Source organism: Vanellus vanellus, assembly GCF_965231255.1.
Source record: "Vanellus vanellus genome assembly, chromosome: 3".
Taxonomy (NCBI): Eukaryota; Metazoa; Chordata; class Aves; order Charadriiformes; family Charadriidae; genus Vanellus; species Vanellus vanellus.
The window spans coordinates 38723141-38736520 of record NC_138907.1 but is presented as its reverse complement, the minus strand read 5'-3'; positions in this window follow the sequence as shown (position 1 = coordinate 38736520).

The window sequence follows — 13380 nt, the reverse complement described above, 5'->3', positions numbered from 1 at the left end:
AAATAAGGAAAAAAGAAAAACCCGAGGCTAAACTTCAACACTGAAAATGGTCTGGCAGTCAGGCATCTAATATTAGATAAAATTTCATCACTGGTTCATCGACTCTGTAGTTTCAGCTGTTGAGTCCTAAAACCCCCGTCTCTGAATATATTGTCTCAGTTGTTTATGGAAGTTGGTATTTCACAAAACAGAGGCTGGGTTTCCCTGACTGAGATCAGTTCAACTGCAAGCAGTTTAGCGACATCATTTGTAAACCCAAAATACAGCATAATGCGGTACTCACAAGATATTATTTTTACTTTATATCTGGTCCATTTAATGCCAAGAAGCTTTAAGTAACTCTTAGGAGGAGGGTGTAGGAGCAGGCATAGAAAAAAAAAATTGAACAAGGCTAGTATTGTCATCCGGGCCAAAATTACAAAAGAAAGCTGAGCAGATTTAAGAGACTGTTCCAGCCTCATCTTGATTCCAGCTTTAAATCCAGTGGGAATCTTTGTGCTGACTTTAATGCCTGTTGCACTAATATTCAATTCTCTGACTGAACTGCATTTAAATATATATATATTTATACATATATCTACATTTATACATATATCTGTATATATACATTTTTTATATGTGCTGTAAACCTACCAAGAACTGCAAAGGAATAGAAAGACAGATGCATAAATGCACTTTAGAAAACAAAAATGCATTTTAATCTACAGGAAGATAAAACCTCTGCCTTTTCCCTACCTGAATTCTATCAGAAAAGCAATCTATTTGCACTTCATTCTTTTCTTTTTCTTTTTTTTTTTATATGTTCAGTGCTTACGGTATACTGTTTTCATTATAGACTGGCAGTGTGCTGGGAATTAAGCCTGTTTTACACACAGACAGATGTTATTTTACAGAGTGTCATTCAATGTAATGGTATCAGATTTTAGCACTTAGCCTGCATCCCAATTACCCATTAGCGCTTTGCGTAGTTGGGGACCAGGAAAATATCTACTCTGCATTGTAGCAATTATTTCAGGATTTCTGCTTCTCAAACTTTATGTGATGGGAGGCTTTTCCATGAGAGGTAGCAGCTATTTTAAATGAAAGGTTTTGACCAAGCAAAGAGCAAAATGAAAAGCATTTGCGTCTTTCTGCTGGGCAAAGCTCCCCTTCTTACCTTTTCCTTCCAGCCCATGATGAAGCAGAAGTCTCGCATAAAATCCCGTGCACATGTACCCAATACAAGGAGACAACGGAGGACAACTTTACAGAATATTCTAATGGCACAGTTTGCTGGTCGTTTGCATTCATTCCTGTTTTTTTTTTTGTTGTTCCTGTTTTGTTGTGGCTTTTTTAAGGACACATGGTGTATGTAGACAACTGCCATCATTATTCTATCATAAAGTCCCCCCACACCTGGAAAGCCCTCATGTTCAGCGCATCCTCTGCCAATGATGCAAGAGCAAGCATCTGTTATGTGCCTTTTCAATAGCACATGAAAGGTTATGGAGTATCAGGATGATATGCACTTACTGTGCTCCTCAGGCATTTTTTTGATTTCGCTTTGTGATGGTACATGTAAAGATGGACAGTTGTTTCTGAGAAGTTTTAACAGGGCCCTAAGCAAGCTTACAAAAGAAAGCTTTAAGTGTGGAGCTGTAATGGCTCGTCCAATATAACAGGGCAGAATATAAGGGTGCCCAGCTTGAGAGTCCACCTCCTGGGGCAGAAAAGGCCTGACTCCCCAAGCACGCCTTCAACAGGTCCATAGTTTAGTACTATGTTCAGAGTGTTAAAATAGTGAATATCTTCTAGAGGAGTGCTTTTCCAGAGGGTCTGCCTGTTCCTTCCTGCTTGTCGCAATGGCCATGCAGGGACCTGGGCAGCGAGTAGCCCTGGAACAGCCCGGTGTTCCAGGGTCTGCTTCACCGTGGCAGCAACCAGCAAAGGAGCTCTTTGCAGGTCTCAGCGAGCGGCACTGGCCTCTTGACTCTCACTGATGGCTTTTGAGCAGCAGCTTCACTGGAAACTGTCTCCTTCCACAGGTGGAAGATTTGTGTGTGCACGCGCGCGTGTATGTGTGCATATGCTTTTGCTGGGGAAGATGTTTCTTTTCTTTGTTTGGGTTCTCCTACAGTTTCTTAATTCTGGAAAAGAGTCAAAAGACAGTGCACAAAGGGATCATCCTTCTTCATTAGACATGTTTTGTTTTTTTCTAACTTGCTCATGTTTTTCCCTTTTTGGAGCATTGTTTGGCACTGAGAAAACAGAATTATCCAAGTATTAGCACAAACAAAGCCTATCAAGGGTTGTGCTCACCAGCTGTTAGTAGTGAATAACAATGGCAGTGCGCAAAGCACATGAGCGACGCTGAAGAGGCTCACCCTATTGAGTATCTACCTATGCTTAACAGCATGATCAATTTCATGATCAAGAATTCCTCTGGGGATTTAAGACCCCTAAAGAAAAGGCTGGAAGGCTGGAGGAAGGGCTGGATCACCTGGGTGAATAACTTGAGCCATACAGCCATAGGCAACACAAGGAGTGGACAGCGTGGTGGGTGCAACCCCTGTCACAGGCAGTACCATGATCAAAACCGGCTGTGCTTATGGAACAATCAGCTTTAAGGGAACATAATTTTTTTACATAACTTGTCTTAACCTCTTCCCAGAATAAAATAATGTTCTGACTTGCTTCAGTTAATGAAGCCCAAATACCTTTAAGCCTTTGGGACCCTGGCAATGATGGACCAATGTCCCTACCTCTGGCTCACACACTTGTTTGATTATCACATTCAGTGTTCTTTGAACATTGGATATGTCCACGGACATAGGAAGGCAGCATTCTGCACCCCTCCACAGGACCTTATACCATTTGCACTCCTTGAGTGGCCTGGACGGCTCTAGAGCAGAACTGAGTGCACATGAGATCCCTTAATGATGGGGGGTCCTTTAGAAACAAAAGTACTGAATAAAATGTGCAGAGGTAAGTTCTCCTTATCCTGTTTTTCTTACTTTGTCGTCCCTGCCCCGGGTAATGTGTCAAAAGAGCCAAGGTTTTCTGGAATCTTTTCACTTCCTTGCAGTTACATTTTGAGGGCCTGGTGATGGCACCAGCCCCTGTGGGGCACCCTGTCCGTTCCCCCTTCAGCTGCAGCTAAAAGACCGGGACAAAATGTGAACTGGAGCTGTACAGACAAGGAACACAATTTATTTAACTAACCAGACAGTTTATGTTACAGATTCAGTTATCTCAGTTGCTTTTTTAAGATAGTACTCAGAGAAAACAGCTTTGTTGCAATGATGTGCAAATCCATGACGTAATGTGTCAAATTTCAATATGCTCAAATAATAAATCTCTAATCTTTACCACTCAATTGTAGTTGAAAATCTCCTGAGTCAGCTGGTGAGACATGTTTACATTTCCAGTGATAACCTGACACTAGAATATTGAATAGTTTGTATTGTGACAAACATCTTATTGCATGAGTCTAGGGTTTTTTTAAAAATCATCCCTTACTTCAGAGTCCACTTCCAGTCTATCACCTTTTTCAATAACTTCTCTAATTTGAGCCTCAGTGAAGTTTGTGGATGAATTTACCAAATAATTTAATCTCGCAAGAATATGCTGCAACTTTACTCATAGGTCTGGACATTTTTAACACGCCTTTCTCTAGCTCTGATTTAGCTCCATAAAATATCATCATTTCTCTCAGGTATAACAATCCTTCTTTTGGAACAGGTTCTCTTGTTTTCTTCAAGCCATCATGACTCTCTGCAGTCAATCACCAAAACAACACAGCACATCAACTTCTAGTCCCAAGTGCACTGGTGTTAATTTGGGTACTACACATGATAGAGCTGCTCCTGATTTGTGCCTGTGAAAGGCAAAGAAGTCTCTGTACTGCTTTGAAGAGGAACGACAGGAAAATGCTGCTGCATCCATGGGGAAAAACTGTTTTCCTATAAAAGAACGACAATTTTACCCTATCAAAAGCTTTGTCTGCAGGACTTATCAGATAAAATGAACATTAAAACCATTTTAAAACTTAATAAAACGAACAAACAGAGGAGTAAGGCAGGCTTTACCCTCCCTTTCGTCTTATGCTCAAAGTCCTGGTTCATTGCTGTATTTCTCTCTGATTTTCATGACCAGCAAGGAGGTCAGAACGCAGCATGCGCTCACTGGTGTGCCCTCCTGCCATATTCTTTCTGAGCACTGGTGGGAGCGGTAGCTCCCAAAAGGACATGGGAAATGTGCACATCTTTGCATTCATTGTGTCCAGATGACTTTGCCAAAATGCAGCAGAACCATCCAATTTGCTAAAATACTGTGTACTTCTGCCATATCTCGTCTTGAAGGTAAATGATAATGTTCCCTTGCAAATCTGTTTGTTCCATTCATTGGGATCCCAGCCAAGGCAAAGAAACCATCTTTTCCTTCTTTCTCTTCCTCTCTCAAACAAATTGATTCACACATCAGGGTCATCCATTTTTCTGGATCATTTCCATTTTTACCAGTCTATTTCCACTTACTTTTCTGGCAATGGGCGCTACTGGTTGTCAATTAAGGTCTGGATAATTTTATTGATTAAACATCCCAGGTTCCTAAAGGATTTATCAAACTATGGTATCTAAAACTCCCTTCCCCACCTTCTTTATGGTAGTATATTATGAGCTGATAAGCATCAGCAGTGGGTGTTTATCAAGGGGAGATACTGGTTAGTGACTGTTTGGCAATACTTTTCTACCCTTGTATTTGTACAGAATATGCATCCATTCAATCTTCCGTTTATCTATCACAAAAACCCTTTTCCGACACTGGAATTCCATCTTCCCAGGGCATTGGCAGAAGGGATTTAATAAAGAAGGTAATTGTGACAATCACATAATTCCCTCCAGCCTTATATTTCAAAGATCTCAGCCTCATGCAAGCAACAGCCTATTGAGTTTTCTATGGATGGACCCCCCAATAGCACTCAAATTGCACCATTATTTCCAGCTCCATCCTGTCCAAGGATTCAGTTTCAGTTTGTGTTAATACTTCAAGTCATGAAGCAGTGTGTCCGGGGAAGAGATACATGCCATGTTCAGCTCTTCTAGCTTCAAGGGAAGAGTACATCAAAACCCAGGCAGAAGAACGGGCAGGTAGCTGAGAGCAGCTTACATTATCTAGGGCTAAAACAGCCCACAATGATTAACTAAGTCCTCGGATGGAGAAAGCATAAGATAATTAAGATAAGTATTTTGATAAAAGGCATTTTTTTTCCCCAGATCTTAAGAAACTAATGTCATGAGCAAATAGCAATTAGCAATCCTTACTGTTTACGTGTCCTAAAAGCAGTAGGAGTGTTTGGTTGTTTTTTTTTCGCTTGTGCCAGAGCTGTATTTCAAATCAGTTGTGCTGAATATGATACAAAACTATCTATATTTCCTCAGGTGGGGAGTTAATTTCATCCTATAAAATTCCGTAGAGGAGGTATAATTGTTCAGTCTATCCTGATGATTCAAATAACCTGCAGAGAAGATGTAATTTTATAAGGGATTTAATAGGTGTTTATGATGGGAAAGGTACTAACAAAGGAAAAATTAAGAGAGAATATCAGGAAAAAACTTCCAGATGGTAAGATGTATTAGTTGGTGGAATAGCTTCCCAAGGGATGAGGTGGAAGCTGCATTGTCCGGAATTTTTAAAATAGACCCTGCAAAATATAAGCAAATCTACAATAGGCGATGATCTTGCAACAAGAGGAACTAGTCAGCCTTCCCCTCCTCTAAGATTTGTTCTTATTTACAATTCTCATCACCTTGTTCAGCGTATGTCCTCTCTGTGTGTACTCAAGTGGCTGCAAAGTTCAAGAATGGTGTCCGTCACCTTCACCACCAGATGAAGCGCCTTCAGTGTTAAATCCACAACTGGCAACAGCTTAAGTGGCAAAATCCTGCAGCTGAAACTGAAACCATATTATCCACTACACTTGAGCAAAGGAAGGTGTCAAGATTATTCACTCCCCATTAGCCTTAAGTAACATGGATAAAACACCAGAGCCTCATATAAAATTTTTAGACAAGTGAATGAACCCTTGAAACTAGCTGTCAATGAGGGTGAGGTAAGCAAATAATCAGTAACAAGAACACAGATGCAGTGTGGGTTCGGTAATGAATAAGGTGGTACAAAAATATGGAAGAGTGTGTTTGCTTGTTTTCCATGAGTACATCTTAGTTCTTAAATACAGAAAGAATAACAGGCAAAAGAGAACAAGTAAGATTATCAAACTTCTAGGTGATTCTGCAAAACAGAACAAAGACCAGGGTGGCATAGGTGGTTAATATTAACTGTTTCACTTAAACCTGACCTAAACTGTGATATGTTAGACAATGATTTATGATACTGGTTTATTCAATGTTTTGAATAATATAGACAATGCAAAAATAAACCTCGTTTTAAATTTACACCATATTCTAAGGAAAAAAGTAAGATCGTACGCTTACATATGGGTCTATTCAGACAAAAGAATTTTCTATAGTTTTGATGCTGTAGAACCTATGAATGAACAGAGTTTCAAGACATTTTAACATCACCTAAATTAATTTTCAAAAAGAATACAGAAATCTAATAGCTTGACTTTCAAATACTCCTGTAACTAATCCAAAGAGCTTGTGTTGGTACAGATTCTTTCATACAGGGATGCCATCACCTGGATCCCTTGAATGGATTTTGCTGTAAGTCTGAACAAAATTATGGAATAACTACTTTGCAATGAGCTGGCAATTCATCCATTTAGTCAATTGTAATTCTTCCTGTACAAATTGGCAGTAGAAAACTGAGCTAGATGTTCACTCTATTGCAATGGGAGAGAGTTGGCCATCACACAACCTGCTTGGCTTTCAAACTAGACTGCCTAAGCAGTCCCAGAGCACCAAGGCAGTACACTTGAATAAAATGAGGCTGTTGCTAAACATACAGTGTTTAAAAAAAAATCAAAACAGAAATATTTCTCTATGAACTATTTAAAATTAAAAAATGGAAAACAGGCATATGTTCACTGCTTTTTAATGCCAATTTCCAGAAGTCCTATATCCTGCATGACGTCAGCTGAGGTAATTGAGTTTGATCCTCTCCTTTATCTGAGACAGAGAGGAAGTGCTGGGTAACTTGCTCTTGTTTTCCGAATTATTGAGCCAGTCATACCACAGCCAGAGTTAAAACCATGTCCAGGCAGCTTCAGCTTCTCCTGATAGCTTGCAGCCTTTACCAGACTTTGCACCAACGCAGGGGTGCTTGGACACCTCTTTGCAGGAAAATCACCAAGACAAGGACTTGGAACCAGTGAGCTTGCCTTTGTGGAGAAACACCTCTCTGAAGGAGATCTCTCTCCTGGCCAGTTGTGGCTTCTCCGTACCTGCCAGTAGGTATCTCAGCCTACTCTACTCCAAGTGCTGTACTGCTGCACTGTGTGCAGTGTACTTTTCAGGCTTGCATTTGGGCACAGCTGAAAAAATGTCACTTTGTTCTGCCTCTGCACTCCACCCACCAGATACCTCGTAGGGAAAGTGCATCTGTAACAGCACACATTGGTTACCAGGTCAAGCGTATTACATTTAAAATACAGAATCATTTATGGGAGAAGCTGAGGGTACTTCAGAAACCTTCTCCCTCCTTGTGGACTGCAGCAACCAACGGGATGGGCTGCTCTGAATGGGATGCTCTGAAGGAGCAGTGTCACAGTTAAGACACTGGGTGACTCAGTGAAAGCAAGTCCTTGTTCAAAGACCATTAATTGAAGGAACCCAGGCTGCCTCTTGCTCCAGCAGAAACCAAATGTGCTGGCCTGCAAGGCATGCAATAAAGCTTATCACTCTGCTCAGGGTCGTCCCACAGGATTGCTTGAATGGGATTAGGGGGCAGCGGAGAAAATTTCTTATTCCAGAGAACTGGTACAGTCTGGGTATGGAAATTAGTCTGGTGGAACTGAAATATATTTTTCTTTCAAACTGTTCATGCTTGGACAATTTTGAGTAACAGGTTGTTGTTGACATCTGCTGAGGTGCTATGAAGAGAACCTATTTTGCAGGGCCACATTCAGTTTGTACCCCACCTAGCAATGAGCAGCTAAAGCTGAACATTAAATGTCATAACCTCTGCGGAAATCTCAATGAAGTAAAAAATCAATACGCCTCAGTTCTCACCAGAAAAATTATCATGCAAAGGAAGCACCTCGTGTGTTTGCTTGAATGACGCTGAACACTTACAGAATGCTGCCAGGGTGAGGAAGGGCCATCTATCAGAAATCTTTGTACACAGAAGAGAGTGAGTTATACCCCATTCCCTAGTCTCTCTGACCCCTCTTCGCTGCTTTATGTAGCAGAGACAAAATTGTTACCCCTACGAACTGTGTGTGAATTTGCAGGCTCACGTTGCACCAGCTGAAGTACAGAGCAGAGAGTTTCACAAGGATTCAAGCTGTTAATGGCTGAAATTCTGGCAAACATTAAAGCTGCCTTAGGACTAAGCCTTGTTCTTGCTGAAGTTAACACAGCCGGTTCTCACCCTCACTGCCAGGGCCGGCAGGAAGGGCAGCTGGGATAAGTATCATATGAAAGTCTGGTTGGGAGCCGGGACACCTGCGGAGCCCGTTTGGCTCTGGCCCCCGTGTGTGTAAGGAAAGGCAAGCAGGAATGGGCTGTGTTTTATGGATCCTCCCATTCTCCCCTCTCAGAGTCACAAGGTGAGCAGTGGTTTTAGGCTTGTGGCACTAAAAGTGAAGTTTTCTCAAGGTCCGACTGTCCCAGAAAAAAAAACCTGTAATTCACACACTCCTAAATAGGGTCTGAGTCTGCGGCTCCTCTGCTTTTCCACTCATAATTAAGCATGGGTATAACTGCCATTGTCAATAGGTTTCCATTTGGGAGACTAGTTTTGATTCAAGTGTGCCCAAGGAACTTCTTCCATAGAAAGAAATGCAGTATTTATTAACTGAAAGGCACACAGCCATTAGAACAAGAATTAAAACTTTACGTGAACATTTGAAGCATTTCACATGCACATTATCTTCCCTATATTTAATCTTTCCATTCCAGCTTAAGCTGGTTCGCTTTATCCATCCCCTAACAAATGCCAGGCTAGGTGAGACTTCTTTCTTTCCTACAAATAAACCTCTCCCAGCTGGTACTTTTTTACTTTCTCCTTTAAAATTTATTCCTTCTTCACTATGCCTAGGTTTTCTTTCTTTTGTTTTCCTACTCAAAGTGAGGGTTGCAGCAGTAGAAAGCTTGTAAGTGACTCTCCCATGTAAGCACAGAGGATTGTCCCCCACCAGTTAGTCCTTCAGACACACTGTTTACTTCCAGACAACCTCAGGCTTGAACATACGAGTTATTTTTCTCTGAGAACTACTTTGAATCCAGGCATGCGCTAATCTCCTGAGAAGAATCCTTAGCAAACAGAGCAACTCCTTTGTTTGTTTTTTAAGTAATGAATGCAAAACTCACTTTTGCCAGACCTGTAGCCAAATGCCCAGATAAGAGCATTTATTTAAAAAAAAAAAAAACACTAACACTAAAGGGAATCACTGCTTATGTTTGCTTGACTTTGCATATTTGAAGAGAATTTATAAACTCACTTTACTTACAAATTTTTGAGAGAAGCCTTGTCAAGGGCATGTGAAATAGAAACACTGGTCTGACGGTGCCCAAAAATGACTGGCATCAGGCTTAACTCATTAATTTATCAAGGATCTGGCAGTCAATCAATAGGAAATTATCTTTGCTGTATTGACATAAATCATAATTGGTTTCCCTCGAATGCCATGCCAAATCCTTAACAGAATGAGTTACTGTATGCTTTATGCCAGTTTTCTTTCTTTATCGGTTCAGCTCAAATCCTTCTTTGAATGCAGATGAACAGTTGTATCCTCAGCAGAGCAATCCCCTGGGAACACAGGAATTGCCATACCTAGCCCAGTATCCTGCATCTAACAACACATAACACCCGCTGTCTTAGAAGTCAGGGAAGTGAGGAAGAAAATGCATCTGTTCAACCATGCATTGTGATTAGAGGAAACAGGATTTTAAGATACTTTTGTGTTTCTTCTCTGAATGGGAAATGTATCTGCATCTCTTTTTCCCTTTCTGCAACTTATACATAGCACTTGTATATATGTGCCTATCAATACAGCATCACGTTCACATCCTCAAAATTTTGCTCAGAAGTTGATTTCTTTCTGAGTATCACCTTTTTCTTAGAACCTGAAGGAAGAGCGCTGCAAAGCAGCATTTTCGTTTGTCCTCTGTTTCTCAACCGGCAGTTTCTTCCATGGGTGCAAGAGCTACTGAAGGTCATGGTATCAACCTGGCCTTTCAAACTCTGCCCAGCTGATGGAGGATCTGAAGAGACCTAGCACAAAATTAAGCCAGCTCTGGCTTGAAGGTTTGCCACCTTGCTGGCAATCAGCTGTGAGGCGGTGTTTCCTCCAAAGCCCTGCTAACGCAAGGACTGCCAGCAGTCTCTTTCTTTGAAGGCTGCTGCTTCTCTGATGTTCAGCACTGAATGGGGCTGACACCAACCTCTCTTTCCCTCCATCTTTGTTTCCTTCTGTTAAGAAAGACTGGAGAAGCAGGGGTGAAGGTTACTTTCCTAAGCCCTGCTAACTCCCTCTTCCGGGACAGAAAGAAGTAGAAAAGGAGACAAAAGGAAGGGAAAAGCTATAGAAAAGGAAAAGGATGGCTGTGGGAGGGTTTCACATGCACAGCTTTCTCATGAGCAGCAAAGTTTTCCATCATCCTACAGTCAATGAACCAAACTCGGTTACGCCAACCGGCTTCTGCCTTTCTGAGGCATGTCACAGGGCCGGGAGCAGACCTTGCCTCGCAGAGCTGCTGCGGAGAGGGTAAACTGAGCGGCTGATGCCAAATTAAAAGAGCAGCTTCAGTGAGTTCATGGCAATTAAGAGCAAACATAGACTAATGCAACAGTAACACTGCAGTAAGCATCTCCTCCTGGTTTCTTTCTTTTTCCCTGGCTTTTTTTCCTGTATTTATTGTACATATTTTCTCATCATACATCAAGTACTATTCTACTTTGAAATTCTTGGTGGATTAATATCTCCTAAACTAGACAAAATGACATTTAGAAACTTCTTGTCTTTTTTTTTTTTTCCTTTTTTTTTTTTTTTTCAACAAGCTGTTCTAAGTGGAATAACACATTCCAGGATGTACTTCCATCAGCCAAAATAAGCATACTTTGTATCTGTTCGGGCATGAGGCATACATCTTAGATGCGCTTGTATTAACTCACTAACCAACCCAGACCCAGGACTTAAAATGTCCTGTAATTTCTTGGCACTTGAACTGTGTACTTAGAGCAATATCATAGGCTGACAGTTTGTTGATTAAAAACAAGCCAAGTAAAGCACATGCAGATGTCAGTGCTTGATTTAAATGATTATTCACATACTCTCCTAGGTTAGATGAAAAAAAAAAAAATTTCTGCAGCATAACAGTGTAATACCTAAGCTGGGGTAACAACAAGACTTTGTCCTCCTTCTTAGGAAAATTGCTAAAGACTAAAGGTCTGTATAATACACCTACAGCAAACCGTTAAGTGATCTTTTAAATGTCTTTCCCCAATATTGTATTCCCTGAAGCTATTCTCAGCTTTTAGAAAGAGCTGATTGTTTTAAAAGAAAACAAACAAAGAAAGAAAAAAGCACAACTATTTTTAGATTGCAATAATTAAAAAGTTAAATAGATTCTTTTTCTTTTGTAGACCACCGAAAAACATTCAGGCCATATAAGTGCATACTATTGTAATAATAAAACACAGTGGTCTCAAAGAAGTTAGCAAGTGTTCTGATCCAACAGCCCTTTATATAATACAACTAGAGATTTGAGAATATATTTGTCATGTCAAAGTACGATAAGAGTCACTTATCTGAGAATCAGATAACAAGACCACAAAAGAGAATAGAAAAAGGTAAAGAAATAGAGGAAAAAAATTGCATGTCATGCTACAAAATGCAGGGAACACTTCCCCATGACTACATGAACCCAAATTGCAGCAGATAAAGCATTTAACTGTCGTAGGTAGGTATGAAGTGATGTCAGCATAGCAGATATCAAAGTTGTCATGGAAAAAACTCCAGGCACAAGGTGGGAGTTTGAAGTGCTGTGAAGAGAAGAAAATGGATAAAGAGAATAAAATCATTATACGCTACAGCAAAATAAACCTAGGGAAAACAGCTCTGTGGGCAGGTGAATGAGTGATCTGTTGTGATGATGTATACTCTGAAGAACAGTTATTAGTAGTTATCTCTCTCTTACAGATATTCAATCAGACCAGGTCTTCATTCCAAGATACTAAAACATTCCCAGGAAATATCTGAAATAATAACAACACAAGAGGAATTGTAAGCAGCAGTGGGAAGTGATGCAATACAAAAACATACTTTCAGCATCATTGCCAAAACCTCCATTTTATACCAAAAGGTTAATAACATTTTCTATCTTTTTTTAATAGCTACATAGACAAACACACCCTCAGAATAATTTCACGCACAGCTAACTTTTTCAAGAGGGTCTCAGAAGAATTTCTGGGAAGAAAAGGGATCTGTCTCACAAAAAGGAAAAACAGCATCTTGGGACAAAAGCTCGATAGCTAGGAACAAGTGAGAAAAGTAAGTGTAAGCAATGCTGACTTGGATGAGGAACGAGAGTAGCAGAACAGAGGAGAGCAACGTCGTAGGAAGAACAAAAACGGAGAGAACAGACCTCATTTCTGAACATCTCAGTTGCCTGTGTATTAATGCAAAAAGCATGAAGAACTATTTGGCAGAGCTGGAAGTCCTTAAACAAGATTACAATTATGAGTCAACTATAATAGAGACCTGGTGGGAATATTCAGACGGCTGGAATACGTAACAGCTTATTCAGCCAGGGAAAAGGAGACAAGAGGTGCTGCTGAGCGGCAAAATGTAAAAAGATATAGATCTATATAAAAGCATCTTGATAATAATAACGAGAAAGTGCAAAGGTGTTATCCTGGCAAATGTCAGCCATCAAACCAGGAGGATCAAGCAGAAGACACTTCTGTGGGAAATTAGCAGAAAGCCCCCAAGGTACAGGTCTTCTCAGTAATAGGGATCTTGAAAGCTCCAAGCGTCTTTTGGGAAAGGAACAGAGTAGAGCAAGCTCTCCAGAAACTTCCCAAAGAGGAAGTCTGACAATTTTTTGATGCAGAAAATTGTGAAAACAACCAGAAGGGAAGTAGGTCTGAATCTGAGCCTAGCCTGTAGGGACAAGTATTTTGAAAATGTCAGAGTGGAAGGTAAAAATAGGAGTGAGATGAGGAAAAGAAAGTTAAATATTCTCCACAAGTGGGAAAAAGCAAAGACAAGATATTGGA